The sequence below is a fragment of the Staurois parvus genome, unplaced genomic scaffold (genome assembly GCF_062004578.1).
Source record: "Staurois parvus isolate SC_StPar_1 unplaced genomic scaffold, SC_StPar_1.0 ptg000116l, whole genome shotgun sequence".
NCBI lineage: Eukaryota > Metazoa > Chordata > Amphibia > Anura > Ranidae > Staurois > Staurois parvus.
In genome coordinates this window covers 3,535,650-3,556,531 of record NW_028317912.1, presented here as the reverse complement: position 1 = coordinate 3,556,531, position 20,882 = coordinate 3,535,650, and the positions used below count along the sequence as shown (strand labels likewise).

The 20,882-nt window shown below is 41.6% G+C and overlaps 1 pseudogene; it reads left to right on the top strand.

Annotated features, from left to right (window-relative positions):
* The first annotated feature begins 12,695 nt into the window (after positions 1-12,695).
* LOC149467287 (uncharacterized) overlaps positions 12,696-20,882 on the top strand; it is a 43,971-nt pseudogene continuing 35,784 nt past the window's right edge.

The following is a 20,882-nucleotide window of genomic DNA, read 5'->3' as shown; positions in this document are numbered from 1 at the left end:
CTTCTGGCTCAGTTCACAGCTGTGAAGTGAGAAGGAAGTTTGACCCCCTTCTTCCTTCCGCAGTCTCCTGGGAACCTGAACAGGTCCCAGAAGACTGCCAGACCAATCAAGAGGCACAGTGCAACTGGTGCATGTGCAGTAGGCACCCGGCTGTGAAGCCGCAAGCTGTCATAGCCTGGTGCCCACAGTTGAAATGCCGGCGCCGTGGAGAAAAGAAGAGAAGGGACGGTGCGGGTGAGCACATCACTGGACCTTGGGACAGGTGAGCATGTGTTTATCAAAAGTCAGCAGCTACAGTTTTTGTAGCTGCTGACTTTTAATAAACACAAACCGGCTGGAACTCCGCTTTAGTACCACTTTAAATTGCACAATAGGAACTTAGAAATTTACTAACGACAACAAGAGCTCAAAAGCTATGTATTTTATGAAAGCAGAGAACCTATAGAAAAAAACAATAGTCTGTCTTGATTGTCACTCGATATCTGGCAAATGTTTATAAAATTATTCCTTACAGTATCAATTTTGTAGTGTGTATAAACACAAAGTCTCCACATTTCTAATTCGATACAAAAGTTAAGACTATCTTGAAGTGATAAACGCCAAATATATCAAGCCTCAAAATCACACATACATTTTTGTGAAACAGCTCTACACCATGCAAGATGGACGTGTCTTTTAACTAATGTAACTACATTATTCAATTTTCTTAAAAGGAAAGCATTAACAATCTCTACAGCTCATCAGTTTCAAATTAAACCTAAAATTATTTTTTTTACTTCTTGTGTTCTTGAGAATTCCTGACAGTTGTCATATAAAAGGGGTTTACTGTATGTACGAACGTTTGTCAAAACTGTGCTTATGTAGTGTGTGAATAGTACATTACATTTTTGAAATGTAATTAATTCTATACTTAATATAACTTTATAAGGTAGTAATAATAATAATAATTATAATACATGTACAAAGTTTTAGGAACATTTTAAAACTAAAGATAAAATCATTACAACTTGTAACATACCTTTCATGGTTGGTAAAACTTGCATGAAAAACTTAATTTTCTTTGAATTCGTATAGAAATATTGTTAACGGTTAACATTTTGTCTTCTGTAAGTAAAAACAAAAGATCAAATACGTATCTTGATTTTTTTTCTTCTGAAGAGTGACATGGTTATTTTTGGCAACATAGATTTCAGAATACAAAATTTCCTCAAAATTTACACATACTGTATGCATTAATAATCAATTACTGTCCAATTTGCAGGAGCTAGCCCTTAAACATTCATAGTACCAGAGGATTTGGATGGGCTTCCTAGTCATGCAATTAATGTGACTAGCTGTCGCAGTAACCATGTTATTGGGAGCCTTCCCCACCACCTCCTGATCATAAACAGTCAATGGCTCTTTGCATATACTGTATATGTGACAGGGTGGCGTTAACCACTTGAGCTCCAGAGGATTTACCCCCCTTAATGACCAGGCCTCTTTTTGCTACTAGGCGCTGCACTAATTCAACTGATAATTGCGCGGTCATGCAATACTGCACCCAAACGAAATTTACGTCCTTTTTTTCACACAAATAGAGCTTTCTTATGGTGTAATTTGATCACCTGTGCGCTATTTATTTTTCATGCTATAAACAAAAAAAGGCCAAAAATTTTGAAGAAAAACAATATTTTTTACTTTCAGCTATAAAAAATATATAGTAAACTCAAAGTTGGTTATAAATTTAGGCCAAAATGTATTCTGCTACATGTTTTTGGTAAAAAAATCCCAATAAGTGTATATTGATTGCTTTGTGTGGAAGTTATAGTGTCTACAAACTATGGTATAAATACTGCAGTTTTACGCCATTTTTCTGCTATACAGGGCTGCGCTAGTTTAATGGACAATTGCGCGGTCATGCAATACGGTACATAAATGAAATTTACATTATTTTTTCCCCCACAAATTGAGCTTTCTTTCGGTGGTATTTGATCACCTGTGCGGTTTTTATTTTTTGCACTATAAAAAAAAAGGCTGACAATTTTGAGGAAAAAAAACAATATTTTGGACTTTTTGCTATAAAACATGTCCAGTAAAAAAAAATGCAAAAATCAAATTTAGTCATAAATTTCTGCCAAAATGCATTCTGCGACATGTCTTTGCTAAAAAAAACTCCAATACGTGTAAATTAATTGGTTTACGTGAAAGTTATAGCATTTACAAATGGCGGGAAAGATACTGGGATTTTTAGGTTTTTTTTATACTAATAATGGCGGCGATCAGCGAATTATGGCGGCGATCGAGGACTTATGGCGGGACTGCGGCGGACATTCTGACATTGGGGGGTACTGACTTGGGGTTACTGACATCCCCAAAAACACTAATACAGTGATCAGTGCAAAAAAAAAAACACTAACACTGTGCTAATGGCAATGGGGAGGAAGGGGTTAACTTTATTTTGCAGGGAAGGGTTATAGGAGTGAGGGGAGTGTTTTACAAGGGGGCGGGGGTGTGTACTGGACAGGACAAGACTGATCGAGAAAGAGAAACTGTTCTTTCTCGAACAGCTTATCCTCGAGCTGACAGGGAAGTGACAGACTGCACAGCTACTGCAGCTGTGCTGTCTGTCACTGTTTGCCGCCGATCGCCGGGAAACAGCCGCTAAGGAACGGCTGTGACCCGGCGACTCACATCTGTGGTGGTGATCGGCGGGACAGATAGGGTGGCGGCGCGCCTCGCGCGCGCCCCTTATTTGTTTACAAAACACACGTTTTAAAATGTGGTTTTGCCTGCGAGTGCCGCCCTGCCGCCGTATATCTACAGTGGCTGTGCGGCAAGTGGTTAAAGCCCACCACCATGCTGCCACATGAACAGTATGTGTATTCAGGAGTTAAAATTTTGACACCCCCCAAAATGAAGGACCCCCACCCCTTACATCAACCCCATTGCTTGTGGCCTATTGCTGTATTTACATGCTCTGTGACCAAGACATGGTGAGAGGGAAGAAACATGTTGGGGGGGGGCAGGGGCGCACTGACCTTTTGGAAACTCGGGCACTGCCTGAGGGCCCGGGGTCAGTAGGGGGCCCCATGAGATGCCCCTGGTACCTTTTTCATAGGCTTTTTTGAGTTAGGGCAAGGACACAGGGGCCTCATGATCCCCTATTGCCCGGGGGCCCCATGAGTTGTCAGTCCGGCCCTGGGGGGGAGTGTGTCTAGAGCAGTGCTGGCTGATGCCACATTTATCTACATACTAAAGCACTGGGTTGGTGAGCAGCGCATTTTCTTCTCTTTGATAATGCTATTACACTGAATGGTGCGCTGACACCAGCTCCCTTTAATCCAACTGGCAGTAAGATTTCTGTCTCAGCTTGGAGTGGTACTGCAAGTTTCATTCGGATCACTCTGTTTACATCCTGCTGAGAAAGCTTCTTTTAGATGTCTATGCCTGCACAGTGTATCCCCACAAGGTTCTATAGGACCATATCCTAAGCATTGTGAGTAATTTTGTTGCTAATCTGCTTTCGCTAAATATCCCCCACTGTGAGAATTACACCATTTAAAATCATGACATGCGTGTATATGCATTTAGAATTCTTTAGAATGTTCTATAGAAAACTATATAGACACCAGCCTGAGTCCTTGTGTTTTTGGTGCAAGGAAAAAGTTAAATAGTCAGCACCTGTGGAATTGTTGAATTTGTGGAGTATACAGACTGGTTATTTCAACTTCTATAGTTGGGAAGATACTTGAGAGTTTAATAAAAGACCACATGGATGAGAAAACATTGCTAGAAAACAATAATTTAACCCCAGCGCCATTTTAAAGTAGGATAGCAACTATTTGTCCCAGTGCTTTTTTAAAATTGCAGCAGAGATCAGTGGCTCATGTGGCAAGCAGTGGAATTGTCAACTGCCTGTGACAGCCAGAAACCAGTACTATGCTCAGGAGCTGCAACAATCAGCTCCTGGTTTTCAGATGCTTTCACAAAATGCTCCTAAGGAGCCCTTTGTGACTGCAAAAGTAATCACAGTCTTCCATACAGCAGTTAATATTTTGCCAATTCCACTCTAAAAACTGGGGTTTCAAAGTCCAAGTTATGCCCTTTGCCAAAAAACATTTAAAGGTCTACTTTTCTTAACAGAGTCATTTTGGGGTAGTTTCTGGGGTCCTGCAACTCCTGAGCCACTGTAAATGCAGTTCTGTGCCAGAAATCAGACATGCCAGTTGACAGCAGAATACCCTCCATTTTCCTCTGCCATGTTCACACCATGTGACTAAGACATACCCAACAAAAACAACAATTTTAAATAATCTATTTTCAGTTTTGTAATTTTTTTTTTTTTAATGTTAAGTAACTCTAATATATAAATGGTGAAAATGTGGGGGTCTTTCAATATATTTTCAAAGATAGACCTAATAAAAATTAAAATAGCTTAACAAATAAAATCTATTATATACACTATTGTTTCTATGCCATATATTTTTACCATAAGTTGGAAAAATCAGGTAAATCTAGTCTTGTTTTATGTGGTCAAAACCACCAGAAAATCACCCTCTTTTTTATAATTTTCACCATGTTTCTCTCATTTCTAAGAAAAAAAATAAAAAATGAAAAGTATATAATTTAAAGTATTATATCAAAAGACAGTACTATCTGTTACCAAAAAAACATGTCAATACTGGCTATGTTGACTGCAAATAAACAAACAATTGTAAGACAATCTAAAAAAATTTAAAAAACCTGAAAACATCCCTGGGATTCAAGGGGGTTAATAGAGGTTAAAGGTACTGGGACTCAAGTGTAATGGACCCCAGACACCCATGACTGGGTGTCTCTGTCAAGAAGCTGCTTCTCAGGCTCTGGAACAGGAGACCAGTGAATCTGGCTATTGTTACCCAAAGATCCAGACAACACCAGATTTGAAGTAAACCAGAGGTAGACTACTTTATTTGAACACAGATACAAGATATATACACTCAGGGGACAATCTCCCCTCCCTGCATAATGACACAGGGCGGGGCAATCTACATTTAGTAACAAGAGACACACAGATATTCAAACTTCACACCAGCAGATCCATCAGGAGGGAGGGCTGCTGGAGACCCCCCCCCACTAAGCTAATACACATAAACACATACATCCCATAATAGTTTGCTCCCAAGTCAGACAAACAATAGAACAATGGGATGCAGCCACATAACAATAAACAATCAACAACCCCCACCCCACCTATCTCCTAAACATGTCTACACAGTCTGAGACAAAGCCCACACAATATTAGGACCGATCACCCTGTACCACTAACAGGCAAAGGGTGATTTACACATAAGAGGGATATGGGGGTCTCCCCACCTCTCCAAAGTGAGCTGGGTTCCATGGGACCCCCATCCAAAGTGACTCCCGTCACATCAAGTGGTTGAGTAATAATCAGCATGGATTTACAGAAGACCAAAGCTATCAAACAAACCTGATTTCTTTTTATGAGGAAGTAAGCAAAAACATAGCAAAGGAGTGGCTGTGGATATAGTATACTTGGATCTTGCAAAAGAGTTTGACACAGTTCCCCACAGCTAATCTGTAAATGAATGCCCACAGGCTTTGAAAATGCAATTTGTAAGTGGACAGAAAACTGGCTAAAAGACCATAATCAGAAAGTATTGATTAATGATTCATACTCTGAATGGTCTAAGGTCATTAGTGGTGCACCCCAAGGTCCAGTTTTGGGACCCTTACTTTTGAACATACTGTATTTGCAAATGATATAAAATTAGGATTAAAAGCACCACTTCAGTCTTTGCAGATGACACCAATATATACAGTTTACAGGATATCTCCAACTTACAAACCTCAACACACTGTTTAATTGTGCAAACATGTGGCAAATGAGGTTTAATGTTGAAAGATGTAAGGTTATGCATTTGGGGGCTAAGAATATGCATGCGTTATGCATTCTAAGAGGATAACAGCTGGGAGAGTCAATGGTATTGAAAGATATGGTATGGTAGATCATGGACTTAATAATAGCATGCAATGCCATGATGCAGTTTATAAAAGAAGCAACATGTCTTTTAGTAAAAAAGGTATAAATTCCAGAGAGAGAGAAAGAGACATCATGTTGTCCCTGTAAAAATCATTAGTATGACCTCATCTGGAATGTGCAAATCAGTTTTGAGTACCAGTTCACAAAAAGGATAATGGAGAACTGGTATCAGGACCTGAGTTACCTGCTGGTGGCACTGTGCTTCCCGAAGTGGGAGGTTGTAGTTTTGGTCTCCACCAGCAGGTATCTTGCAGCAGCCAGCAGTTCCAGTAATCAGTCTCCACCTGATTTTGGCTTCTGGGAGGGTATTTAGTCCCTCCTCTACTATTACACTGTGCATCAGTGGTTTGCTTTGCTTTGCTAGTGAGATGCTGCTTACCATTTATCCTTCTCCTGTTCCAGATCTTGCTCTTGCCCTGCATCCTGTACCCAATTCTTTGCATTTCCAGTATTCCCTGTGACCTGTGTTCCTCATTTTTTTTTGTATATATTGTATATATTGCATCATAGTTAGGTGGTTATGTATTGTATGGGAAGGAATGGAAGAAACCTTATTAGAATTCTTGGAAGAGATGAATACGAATAAATATGGTATTTCATGGTATTTCATTCATGGCCACACATAGCAAAGTGTCAGTTAATTATTTGGATTGAATATCTGTACATTTTTCAAAGCTACAGACCGGAACAGATATATTCCAACAAATAGTGGACACCACCCCAAATGTTTAGGGGCTATCTCTAAGGATCAAATGATGAGAATGAAGAGAAATTGTGATCTAGAAGTTGATTTTGAGACACAGGTAGATTTATTAATGGAAAGATTTATGCAGAAAGGCTATAGAAAATCATAGTTGGAAAAGACAAAGGAAGGGGTTAAACAGATGGAAAGAGAGGAATTACTAAAAACATCATTTAAACCTTCTACACCACGTATAATAGACAGTATAAGCAATTGGAAAGGGCACTAATAAAACACTGGCCTATTTTGATGAAAGACAAAATATTAGCCAAGGTTCTCCCTAAACGTGCCCACTTTGTTTACAAACGCCTACCCACACTGAGAGACAAAATAGTAAAAAGTGTACTAGATCCACCTATTTTTTGATCAAATAGGTTTCTTCAAGTGTGGTAAATGCATGATTTGTAGAACTTGTACTCAAGGCCATAAAAAGATTACCCATTTCCAATCTAACAACACAGGAAGGAGGTATGAAATAAAAAAATTATTACATGCAGTACCACACATGTTACCTACCTCTTAGAGTACAGTTGTGGATTACAGTACAGGACTACAAGGGAACTTGGGGTTAGACCTAGAGAACATGTGAACAATATTAAAAAGGGCTTCCAGCCTCATAGCTTATCTAACCATTTTAGAAAACATCATAATTAGGATCCTACTTTACTAAAATTCTGTGGCATAGATAAGGTGGAGAAACATGTGCGTGGGACTAATTTGAGGCAAGCCATCTCACTGGATATATCATTTGAGTACTGTGGCCCCTAGGGGTCTTAATATAGAGATGGATGTGAATTGTTTTATTTCTAATTTTTATATACATTATATATTTTTTGTTTGGTTTTTAGCTGTTTAGTTGTTTTTTTCAACATATTATATGCACTGTATTATTATTATCATACAGGATTTATATAGCGCCAACAGTTTGCTCAACGCTTTACTGGTGGGAGACAATACAGCAACAATACAGTTCAATACAAGAGGCAAAGGAGGGCCCTGCTCCTTGGAGCTTACAATCTAGGAGGGAGGGGCTAGTGGTACAAAAGGTAGTAACTGTGGGGGATGGACTGGTTGGAAGAGTAGAAGATTCCATCATTAGCTGAGGGCAGGATAGGCTACCTTGAAGAGATAGGTTTTCAGAGATTGCCTAAAAGTGAGCAGAGTAAGTGATAGTCTGATAAATTGGGGTAGAGAGTTCCAGAGGATGGGGGAAGCTCTGGAAAATCCTGGAGATGAGCATGGGAGGAGGAGACAAGGGAGCTAGAGAGCAAGAGGTCTTGCGAGGAGCGGAGAGGACGGTTTGGGTGATATTTGGAGACAAGATCGTTGATGTAATTTGGGGCAGAGTTATAAATGGTTTTATACGTTATTGTTAATGTTTTGAATTTTATCCGTTGGGCAATGGGAAGCCAGTGGAGGGATTGGTAGAGAGGGGTGGCAGATATAGAACTGTTAGTAAGGTGGATAAGTCTGGCAGCAGTGTTCATGATAGACTGAAGAGGGGATAGCCTGCGATGAGGTAGGCCAATGAGGAGGGAGTTGCAATAGTCAAAGTGAGATATAACAAGGAAGTGAATAAGTTGCTTAGTGGTTTCCGAGGTTAGGAACGGGCGTATCTTGGAGATGTTGAGGAGGTGAAGTCTACAAGATTTGGACAGTGATTGGATTTGGGGGTGAAAGGACAGATGGGAGTTTAGGATTACACCTAGTGCCCTGGCATGAGGGGAGGGACTGATGATTGTGGTATTGATCTTGATGGAAAAGTCAGGGGAGGGGGCACAGGATGGGGGGAATACTAAAAGCTCAGTTTTGGAAAGATTGAGTTTGAGGAAGTGACGTGACATCCATGCCGATATGTCGCTTAGTAGATTAGTATTGCGAGAGGAAACTGAAGGGGTAAGGTGAGGGGTAGAGAGATAGATTTGTGTGTCATCAGCATAGCGATGGTACGTAAAGCCATGGGAGTTTATCAAGTGACCAAGGGAGGAGGTGTAGATGGAGAAGAGAATGGGTCCAAGGACTGAACCTTGAGGGACCCCTACAGAAAGAGGGAGTGAAGAGGAGAAGGCAGCATTATAGGTAACGCTGAATGAGCGCTGTTATAGGTAAGAGGAGAACCAGGAGAGAGCAGAGTCTCTGAGACCAAGAGAGTGGAGTTTTTTGAGGAGGAGGGGAAGGTCAACCGTATCAAAAGCCGTAGAGAGGTCAAGTAGTAAGAGTACGGAGTAGTGACAAATTGGTTTTAGCTGTTAGTAGATCATTAGTGAGATTTAGTAGGGCAGTTTCAGTGGAGTGGAGTGAGCGAAAGCCAGACTGTAAAGGGTCAAGAAGGTTGTTGTCGGTGAGGTGGGAGCTCAGGCGATTGTAGACTAAGCGTTCTAGGAGTTTAGAGGTAAATTACAGCAGGGAGATGGGTCTTAAGTTGTTCAGGTTGGTGGGGTCCAGGGAGGGATTTTTAAGTATGGGAGTGATGTGCGCATGCTTTAGAGGGGAGGGGAAGGCACCAGTAGAGAGGGAAAAATTGAAGATGTGAGTGAGGGAGCATAGGATGGAAGAAGAGGGTGACCATAGTAGTTGATCCAGGGGGCAGGAAGTGGGATGGGCTTCTGAGAAAACCTTGGTGACCTCTTCGGTAGTAGCAAGGTCCAAAGAGGAAAGTGTTGAGGGAGGTTTAGTATAAGGTATGCTAAGTGGGATGGATATCTGTGCAGTGGCGATGCCCTTATGAATTGCGTCAATCTTGTTTTTGAAATGATTTGCAATCTTGTGAGCAGTGAGTGAGGTACTGGGTGGAGGTGGAGAAAGTAGAGAGTTAAAAGTAGAGAAGAGACGACGAGGACTGGATGACAAGGTATTAATAAGAGTGACAAAGTAGGCTTGTTTGGCAGCATGAAGGGAGGAATTGTATGTTAAGAAAGCAGATTTATATTGGGTGAATGCTTGCTGGGATTTGGTTTTACGCCACAATCGCTCCAGCGCACAACTATGTCGTTTAAGATTTCTGGTGTCATCAGTCTGCCAAGGTTGTAACGGTCAGTGCCTGATGCTTCGTGTTGTTAGAGGAGCAAGTGAGTCTAATGCGGATGAAAGCGAACTGTTGTAGACAGCAGTGGCCAGGTCAGGGCAGGACAGGGGAGAGATTCTGTCATAGAGTTGGTCAGTTGCAGAGTGGAAAGGAGCAGGGTTCAAGTTGTGAAGGTTTCTCCGGGTAATTGTTTGCCGCTTGGAGGGATAGGTGTTTGCAGACGAGGACACTGTGAAGGTGATGAGATTGTGATCAGAGAGAGGAAAGGGGGTGTTTGCGAGGTTGTAGGGAGTGCAAAGACGGTAGAAAACAAGGTCTAATGTATTCCCATCAGAGTGAGTGGAGGACTGTATACACTGTGCTAATGCAAAAGATGAGGTTAGGTTAAAGAGTTGGGATGTAGCTGGGTTGTTGACATTATTAGGGATGTTAAAATCTCCGAGAATGATAGTGGGTAGTTCAGAGGAGAGAAAGTAGGGTAGCCGGGCGGAGAAATCATCAAGAAAACGGGACACGGGTTCAGGAGGCCGATAGATCACTGCAATCCTTAGAGAAATGGGAGAAAGGAGAGAAGGATAGAGAGGGAGGGTTAGGGAAGACTTGAAAGGTGCTGAGTGGGGATAGATTACTACAAGCATTTTGTGCATTGGGGGTATGTGAGGGTGCGTGGTTACATGGGTTACTAGTAGGGAAACCAATGGGGCCTCTTACCCCATATCTTCACTATATTTTTTGTAAACATTGTTTTTATATGCATTTATAATCTAGTTTAGTTTACTTATATTAAGTATAGAGTGAGTCCAGTATTACTTTGCATCACTTTAGAGGTCTTGCTATTAGCTTTACCTAAATGTGTTGCATAGACACTGGGGTGTACATCCATGAGGGTACCAAGATGGCGGAGGGCATGTTTCTGGTCCTCGTCACTTTCCGTTTCCTGTTGAGAGTAGAAAGATGGCTGACGCTACACATCCAGTTGGACAATGTTATGCAGGGTGTAGTGGGCAGAGCGGCAGCATATAAATTAGTTTTGCCTATTGCCCTATGCCTCTGAGGACACCCAGTGGGAGGGGCAAAACACGTTAAGTACGGACCGTGGTGCTGTCATTGCCGTTGTTTGGAGCATACTAGTGGTATACTGCCTTCCTAGTTGGCGTTTTTATGTCAATTGTTCTCTGCAAACATGTTAGTGTAATATAAGTATGTCTGCTTTTATTGAATAAACGGAGTTACACTATGTGGATACCTCTCTCCATTCCTTATATGCACATACTCCATATTAGGGCATCATGTCGGGATCACTGAGGATGAAAAGCATCATTTAAATATGGAGGACTACAAAACCCAGCATAACTCTGCATGTCCTACCAAAGCGTGAATAACTCGTTTCATTATAAGAGTCCATTATAGTTGGTGAGTTAGGGGGCACACAGGCGGGAAACACAGAGCACGTATCACTTATTGATTGTGAAAGCAGCATTTGCACATATCAATTTCACATTAAGGACTTTATTTCACAATGTGGACTTTATTAGTTAATTATACCTATGATTATTAAGTTCATGTCAATTGTTATTATTTATTTGGGCAGCGCTTTTTATATGTGTCAGCTCAGTAGATTGTTTTAAAAAAGGCCTGGTTATTTCCTAGATACGCATAATATAACTGGATACTAAAATTTTTAGGTAAAGCTAATCCAGGTAATATCCGATTTTATATATATATAATTTACCACGCTAGATAAAGTGACAAGTGTTAAAATATGCGAATAATAAACTGAATAATTAAAAAAACAGTGCATGAAAAAGTAAATGAAAGAGTCCCAGTGATGTCAAAATCCTGAACCAAAGTGCACCACCATAGTAGGTTTAGAGGACTCTTATCGGAACATGTGGACTCTTTTGATAAAGAAAGAGTCAGAAAGGCATATGATTTAATAAATCCTCTATAGGGGACTTCTTATTTCCTTCACATCTCCATGTGAGGCCATCAAAACTGAATGCCACATTTAATATCACCTCCTCAACTCTCCTTATGCTTAATGAGATACCATATCCAGTGATAAGAGGTAATCATTCCTGACATGAAAGAGAGGAAAAGAAGCTCATACAGTGTAAAACCATAAATGTAAATTTATTTAAAAAGATAATCTACAGTATCTGCTCACATGTCATAGAATTTAAAAGAGCTTGTAAATATAAAAGATGATCTGGGTTGTTTTCTTGTAGTAACCAGCGTGGTGATGCCATGAGTGCAAGCTCTGCCCTACACATTTCATCATAGTTGACTTTGTTGGGGCACAGAGCTTACGCTCGTCACCACGTTAGTTATGTATTCCTATTCAAGAGAGGAGGCTCTTCAGCATACAGTTGGTGCAAATGTTGACCAAGCCTCATCCTGGTCACCTAAAATGGCCAAAAGCATTCCACCTAAATCAAATTGAGACTTGAAGAAAACCAAGCCTAACAGATGGGAAACAAAAAGCAGGAAAGGAGCCACCCTACATAAGGGAGAGGCCTAGAGTTGAAAACTGGAAGCCTCCTAGAAAGTAAACCAGAACGACCAAGCCTCTTTGTGGGAATGATTTAGATAAAACAATGGCCACAAAAAAATGAACCACATCGGTCCACATATGTGCACAAAAGCTGTAAATAATATAAAATATCCGATTGCTTCTTGAGGGATCACTGGATCAAATTGGACCATGTTTTATAGGGTCTGTGGGTATAGGATTGTGTACACCAGGGGTGTTAAACTCAATTTTGTCATGGGCTGCATCAGCATTATGGTTGCCCTTTAAGGGCTGGTTGTATCTGTAAAAGTAGATGTCCAGAACACACCCCCACATCGGATGTCAAGAGCCCCCCACCATCAGAAGTTGAGTCTCCCACCCTCCCTTGACAATGCAAGAAGCTGGTGGCAGAGCTGGGAAGCAGAAAATGAAGGGGCAGGAGGTGGACCAGAGGAAGGCTGGAGTCTGCATCCTTAGTCTGCTGAAAGTTGAGATCAGGGGAGGCGGAGATGAGGGTGAGATGATGAGGCACAGGATCTGGCGGAGGAGTTCTGTGCTCCTCTTTGCTGCAGACTGCTGAGGCAAGGTGGGGCTGGAGACAAGAGGGGTGCTGCAGCTGTAGGTGAGGTGCAAGGGCCACATGAAATGGCCTGGCGTGCTGGATTCAGTCTGCAGGCCTTGTGCTTGACACCTGTGGTGTACATGGGAGTTTTTTTTTTTTTCTATTGGTTGAACTAGATGGACTAGTGTCTTTTTTTCAGCCTAACTAATTACGTAACTATGTGAGAGCTTAAAATCAGTGTCAAGCTTTTGGTGCTGCTTGTGTACCCACCAGGGCGATTCACACTTTCTATTTGTCCTGATGGACATTGTGAAAAAGACAAAAGGTGAAGAAAATACACAATTTGGAGTTGTCACCAGAACCGGAATTTTAAAAGAAATCTTCCAATGGAAACACTTATTCTGGTGACAACAGTTTAAATGTGACTTCCCTCGCTTTTGGGAGTTTTCCTGTTAATTCATTTTGTGTTTAGGGTAGATAAAAATGGACATGAGTTTTAACCATTCCCTATTCTATCCAAAATGCAAAAAAAGTTTGGATTTAGATATACTTTAATTCGGAGGCTGCAGTTTTTGTGTTGAACTTGATGTATCCCAGCAATTGTCCACTTTCGGTTAATTTGATGTAAAATAAAAATGTGTAAGAAACCCAAAGGCCCCTTTCAGATGGGCAGATCCATCAGCAAGATCTCCGTGCTCAGCGGGGAATCTCTCCACTGATCTCTGCTAAGTAGGTGGATGACAGGTCTCTGTCCACTCTGCTGCTGCAGAGCAGACATTGACATTGCCCGCTGATATCAATGGGACAGTCAGATGGTAATGGAACGCCTGTCCGTTTCCACCTGCTTGTCATCTGATCTGATCTGCTGGATGGATCAATCCATATGTTTTTGGTGTACAGGATTGGACTGGATACCGGCAGGTGTCAGCGGACTATTTTTTGCTGACACCAGCCTGTCCATATAAGTCTATGGATGTACCAATCGGGTCCACCTGAAAAACGGACAGGTAGATCCCATCAGTCTTCTCGTGTGAAAGGGGCTAGTACTGACAATTTCTTGTGAAGTATGATGTTGTTCTTGTTCTCCGTGTGATGAAAAGGGGTGTTTGGACTGTTGTAGAGTAATCTACCTATCTGGTTTATTGTTTGATACTAATCTCTGATAATTACCAGAGCAATAATACTGTTTCAGCAATACCAGTGGTGAAAGTATCACATCAAAAATGTCAGGAAATAAAAACTAGCTATCTATAATATAGTGAAGAGTCTATCATAATAATCTTTTCCCAAATGAAGTGATCTGAAAGATAATTTACATTGTTCACTGACCATACAAGCCTGCGCTTTCCACAATCCTGGTAAAATAATTACGTTCAGTGAATAGGTAAGGTTTTGCTGATACAGAATCTGCAGATAGATCATCTATTTCCTGGATAGAGGGCATTCATCATCATCTGACTGTCCCTGGTCTTACCTTGCTTCATTGAATTTTAGTTCTTTCAGTCATGGAGGATCAGCATCATTTATGCTTGCCTAGGAACCCACTTCTCCAGGCTGACATGTGCTACTCACCCATGAAGGCATTTTGATTGCATCAGGGCTGAGGGCTCTTGAGAGGTGTAATGAGGCAGGGTAATGGGATGTTTTTAAGAAGCATCCTACCAGCATCTCCTACCAGCAATAATTTGCCTGCTTTGCATTGAGAAGCACAGAGACCCAGGGATGACGTCATTGAATCTAAAATAAGGTATGTAATGAAAACAGGCTTTAAATTTCATTAGCATGTCAATGAGGTGGTGTTGGGTGGGGTCCAAAGTAACCAGGAAAGGCAAAATCTGATCAGATTAAAATTCAGATCTCATAGCTCTTTATTGTCAGCAAACAATATTAACAGAATTTTGAATTATAAACACACACCCCCAGCTAAAGACTCAGAGGAGGGACATTCACCTCTTTCTCATTCATGCTAGTTGAATGGCTGAAGCAATCAACAAGTGGTGTATGGCTTTCTTATCACTTGCAATTACAGTATATGATATTTTGGAATAAAAACACAAACATTAAAAAAGCAAATGCTCAAAAGAATTTAGCACATCAGATTATAAACGTATAGTTTTGAAATCAATTGCAAATGAAAACTTTATTTCTTCAAAGTGATATATATATATATATAGATAAATATACTGTCTACTGAATAGATTTGCCTTCATACCTTTCCAAACATTCTCTCTGCCTAGAGGCAGCCAGAATCAAAGCACCAATGTTCAAGACCACGTTTTGAGTTGCCGACATGAAACTGCTGGGTATTTAAAAACTCATTTGTTGTGCAATGATTTGCAGCTTAATAAAAGTGAGGCATGTCCAGATATACCTGACAGTGGAAGGGGGTGTCAGTAGCCATCTGACCCACATCTACTATAAATAGGCCTTTAAATCACAGAAGGCCCTATGGACTGAAAGGTAAGTAGGTCAGATAGCGGTCAACCATCAGGTGTCATTTTCTTTCCTCTTTCAACACTAGACTTCCCTGAATCCTCCTTATAAGTGCAGTTGGAGCAGAGCACCAGGGATGTAGATAAGGAGGACATGCGGGGGAGCCAACCCCCCCCCAGAGCATGTTCAGTGCCATAACTAGTCCAATAATGTCTGTGCATCGGAAACACTGCACCTGCCACTCTTGCTACCTGTCAAAACTCAGGCAGAGGCGGTTCAGAGCAAGGGAGGCTTATCTCCTGCTCAGATCCAGTCTCATGACACAGCCATGGGAGGACTTCCCTTCACTCTGTAATGCCTGGTCTGGTAAGTGGATTTCATGAAGAGTGGGAAGCTGTACTGGGAAAATGGGAGGGGGGAATCTGTACTGGTGGGGGGACCTATGCTGGGGATGGAGATTTGTACTGTAAGGGGGATCTGTACTGGGGGGTGATCTCTACAAGGGGGTGATTGGTATTAGGGAGATCTGCACTGGAGTGGAGGGAATCTTTACTTGTGTGTGTGTGGTGGGGGGTGAACCGGGGGCATTTTGGCTTGGGGAAGGAGGTAATTCTTAGTTGTATTCAGTCTGTTGACCTGTTGTTACACACTCCTGACCCATGCACTCTGTGCATTACAGACTCCTCACCCCTGTTAGATTCCTACTTGTGGCACAGTAATTAAAGAATATTTTTGAGTAGAAAGACTGTGCCTATGTTACCATGTACACAGCGAGTAGGCTCAAGTTTTAGCCTGGGTTCACATATATGCAGTGCGGTATATTGCATGTGATTCACACAGGAACCGTTCCTCATTCCTGTGCAAATCACATGCAATTTGTGTGCGGTGCGAATTGGAGCCATACATTTTATATGGCTCTATTTGTACTGTACCCTCACCAAAAACGTGCAGGACACTTTTTTAGGTCTGCACTAGGATCGAATTGCATGTGTATTCACACATATGCGATACGATTCTGCACATCGCACCGCGTTTTGCGGACCATTTTCAGGGTGTTGTTAACTTAACATACGCACCCACAGCGGTTTGCATGAACGGGGTGAGATTCTGATGCGGTGCGCAATTTGCACTGAAAACACTACGAATTCCACACTGCATCAATGTGAACCAGGGCTTAAAGCTCCATGTACACAGAACACTTCTGAACAATGGAAACTGACTGCTGAAAAATGTAGGTTAAAAAATGTCTGTTTAGCCTTGTTTGCATACTGCGTTTATGAGCGTTTATGAGCATTTGCATTAGATGCATTTTTTAAAGATAAAATAAAGTATCTTTTCAATATTCCCTCTATCACACTCCCATCAATTACCCTCATATATAAGAATACAAAATCATGTATATACAAATGTCCACATATAAGTCCATACAAAGTGCTTTTCCAAACGTTGAGAATAGAGATGAGCAAATCGAACATGACGAAGTGGAATTCGTTTCGAATATTAGGAAAAATTAGATTCGCGCCGAATCCGAAAATTAGCAAACTTCAGATGCACGAATCGAATTTTCCCCGATCGGCCGATTTTCATCCCTTCTACAGCAAAAAGTGTCCAAGCAGAGAGCTCCGCTATTTCTGACAGTTCTCTGACAGTTCCTTCACATTTACAGCGGTTGAAACATTGTATCTATTTGTTTCCATTTAGGATACAGATGTTTTTATTCGGAAACAAATAGATACAATGTTTCAACCGCTGTAAATGTGAAGGAACTGTCAGAGAACTGTCAGAAATAGCAGAGCTCTCTGCAGATACACTTTTTGCTGGACTGGAATTCTTCTTATTTTCATCCTACTTCTTCTTCATCCTCATCCTCATCCTCTTCTTCTTCTTCTTCATCCTCATCCTCTTCCTCTTCTTCTTCTTCTTCTTCTTCATCCTCATCCTCTTCTTCATCCTCATTCTCTTCTTCTTCATCCTCATCCTCTTCTTATTCATCCTCATCCTCTTCTTCTTCTTCTTCTTCATCCTCATCCTCCTCTTCTTCTTCTTCTTCATCATCCTCATCCTCTTCGTCTTCTTCATCCTCATCCTCTTCTTCATCCTCATCCTCATCCTCTTCTTCTTCTTCTTCTTCATCCTCATCCTCATCCTCTTCTTCTTCTTCTTCTTCCTCTTCCTCATCTTCTTCTTCTTCCTCATCCTCATCCTCCTCTTCTTCTTCTTTATCCTCATCCTCTTCTTCTTCTTCTTCTTCTTCATCCTCATCTTCTTCTTCTTCTTCTTCTTCTTCTTCATCCTCATCCTCTTCTTCTTCTTCATCCTCATCCTCTTCTTCTTCTTCTTCTTCCTCATCCTCATCCTCTTCTTCTTCTTCTTCTTCTTCATCCTCATCCTCTTCTTCTTCTTCTTCATCCTCATCCTCTTCTTCTTCTTCATCCTCATCTTCTTCTTCATCCTCATCCTCTTCTTCTTCATCCTCATCCTCTTCTTCTTCTTCTTCTTCATCCTCATCCTCTTCTTCTTCTTCTTCTTCATCCTCTTCTTCTTCTTCTTCTTCTTCATCCTCATCCTCTTCTTCTTCATCCTCATCCTCTTCTTCTTCTTCTTCCTCATCCTCATCCTCTTCTTCTTCTTCTTCATCCTCATCCTCTTCTTCTTCTTCATCCTCATCCTCTTCTTCTTCTTCATCCTCATCCTCTTCTTCTTCTTCTTCATCCTCATCCTCTTCTTCTTCATCCTCATCCTCTTCTTCTTCATCATCCTCATCCTCTTCTTCTTCTTCATCCTCCTCCTCCTCCTCTTCTTCTTCTTCATCATCCTCATCCTCTTCTTCTTCTTCCTCACCATCATCCTCTTCTTCTTCATCCTCATCCTCTTCTTCATCCTCATCCTTTTCTTCTTCTTCTTCATCCTCATCCTCTTCTTCTTCTTCTTCCTCATCCTCATCTTCTTCATCCTCATCCTCCTCTTCTTCTTCTTCTTCTTCTTCTTCTTCATCTTCATCCTCATCCTCATCCTCTTCTTCTTCTTCTTCATCCTCATCCTCTTCTTCTTCTTCTTCTTCTTCCTCTTCCTCATCCTCTTCTTTTTCATCCTCTTCTTCCTCTTCTTCTTCTTCATCCTCTTCTTCATCCTCTTCCTCTTCTTCTTTTTCTTCTTTTTGTCTTCCTCTTGCAGGTCACTGCTCATGCGCAGATTTTTTATCGGCAAAAAATCGTCCGATTTGCCCACTATTGCCGCGAAAATTGGCCGATCGGCAAAATCGGCCGATTTTTTTTCCAACTTTACAGAAAAAAAAACGGCCAAAATACAGAAAAACGGCCGACCAAATAGCCCACTAACGATCCGAAAATCGGCCGATTTTATTTTCGGCCGAAAAATCGGCCGATTTTCGACCCATCTATGGCCTGCATTAGGGCCACAGAGACTTTAGGGCCACAGAATCGTTACTCAGGGACACAGAATCGTTACTCAGGGACACAGAATTGTTACTCAGGGACACAGAATCGTTACTCAGGGACACAGAATCGTTACTTAGGGCCACAGCTATCAAAGAATCGAAAATTTAAAGTGACATACACCCTTTTTTTTTTTGGTGGCTGTCGTGCACAGTTGGTGCTGCAGTTTGCCGATTGTGCAAAATAAACTGACTTTCTGCTTCACAACCACTATTGTACGTTCAAAGAGTTAAATCCATTTACACGCCGGCTGGCGGTAATATTTTTTGGGTGATTAGTGCATTCCAGTGACACAAACGTACAGTTTCCAGCCAACGGCAAGCTGCAATTGACCGATTGTGTACAATAAACTGACTTTCTGCTTCACAACCACTATTGGCCTTCAATTGAAGCTGCTTCCGCTCCGCCACTCTGCCATTGGACTCTTGATAGTCGTCTCCCCACACTGCTGCTGGGGGGACTTTTTAACCTAGGCCTCTGTATGGCCTTCAATTTAAGCTGCTTCTGCTCCGCCACTCTGCCATTGGACTCTTGATAGTCGTCTCCCCACACTGCTGCTGGGGGGACTTTTTAACATAGGCCTCTGTATGGCCTTCAATTTAAGCTGCTTACGCTTCGCCACTCTGCCATGGGCCCCTGTACCGCCTCCTCATGCTGCTGCCAGGTCCAGAGTGTGTCATGGGTCCCTGTACGGCCTCCCATTGCTGCTGTCTCCATCGCCACACTCTGCCATGTGCCACTTTCAGGTCTCCTCACACTGCTGGTGGGTTCCATTTTGTCATAGGGTGCTGTATGGCCTCCCATTGCTGCTGCCTCCACCGCCACACTGTGGCTCCACACTCTGGTTTTGGCCCCGTGACTGCCCAAATGAGTGAAGTGTGCGGTGATTCTAAGATCGACGGCACTCATCTGCATGTCATACTGACTGACAGTATTATTTCTCTTCCCCAGCAGACTCCAAGGGCATTTAAATTAAAGGTACAGTGTTCTGCACTAATATAAAGGCTCTCTGAAGCCTAGAAACCCTTTTAATAAGTTAAATTCGCAGCGAATAAATTCGCATCGAATCGAATTTATTCCGCAAATTCGGCGAATCAGCCGAATCGAATTTTTGAATAATTCGCTCATCTCTAGTTGAGAACTAATCCACTTCGCTGCTCTTCAATCCAAGACACCCAAACCAGGATACCTCCAAAAAAATATAAACTAGATATAGTGCATTATCTTTTAAACAAAGAAAACACTCGTGATACTTAAAGTGACTCCTCCTAAACTCCCACCCGTGAAAAATCAACACTTCAACTTGTGATTTAGTGCAAAAATCCACAGCCAGTGTCACCATTCAAATGTAGTAAATACCATTACCCTCTCATGGATGATAAGAACTACTCGTGATCACATGTATCAAAATAGGTAGTGCCATAACTCTTGTGGGATAATATACCATTACCCTCTTCCAATGAAGATAGGCATAAAACTCCTCCAGGGCAATCCAAAATATCCCCCTCTCCAGAAGCTCCCCGATGCTCCCAATCCGAACTTCCCCGCTCCTCAAAGGGGCAGATAATACAAAACTCAGTGAAGTATATAAAAGGAATCCATATATTTATTCAAATCTTACATTAGAAAACGCCAACGTCCATCCTCTCCCACAGTCCATATGACTGAACTCCAGTGTCCAAGATGGCCGTGCCGCTCCTTCCGGTTTGAAGTTCTAACGTTACGTCCTTACGTCACTGACGCGTTTCGTCACTTCCGACTTTTTCACAAGAGTTCCGGACGTCAAATGTGCGGCTCCTCTTATCCTACTCTAAGCGATGGCAAAGAGAGCGAGCCTCCATCTTAACTAATGGCAACACGCACCACTTCTAAAGCCTTCTACATACGGCTTCAATATACGGAAAGGCGGACTACAATTACATTAAAATACACTTAAAACCAGCATCTATATTATAGATGCCCAAATCATTCACCTAAATACATCAATATAGTAGCTCTGTTAATAAAATATACTTTTTGTTACCTATAGGAGATAGATAATTAAATATAGAGGACAAATCCACCAACACTCCAGCTCCCCCTATTGATCAAATATCCTACAGCAACAAACAAACAAATCCTACCAACC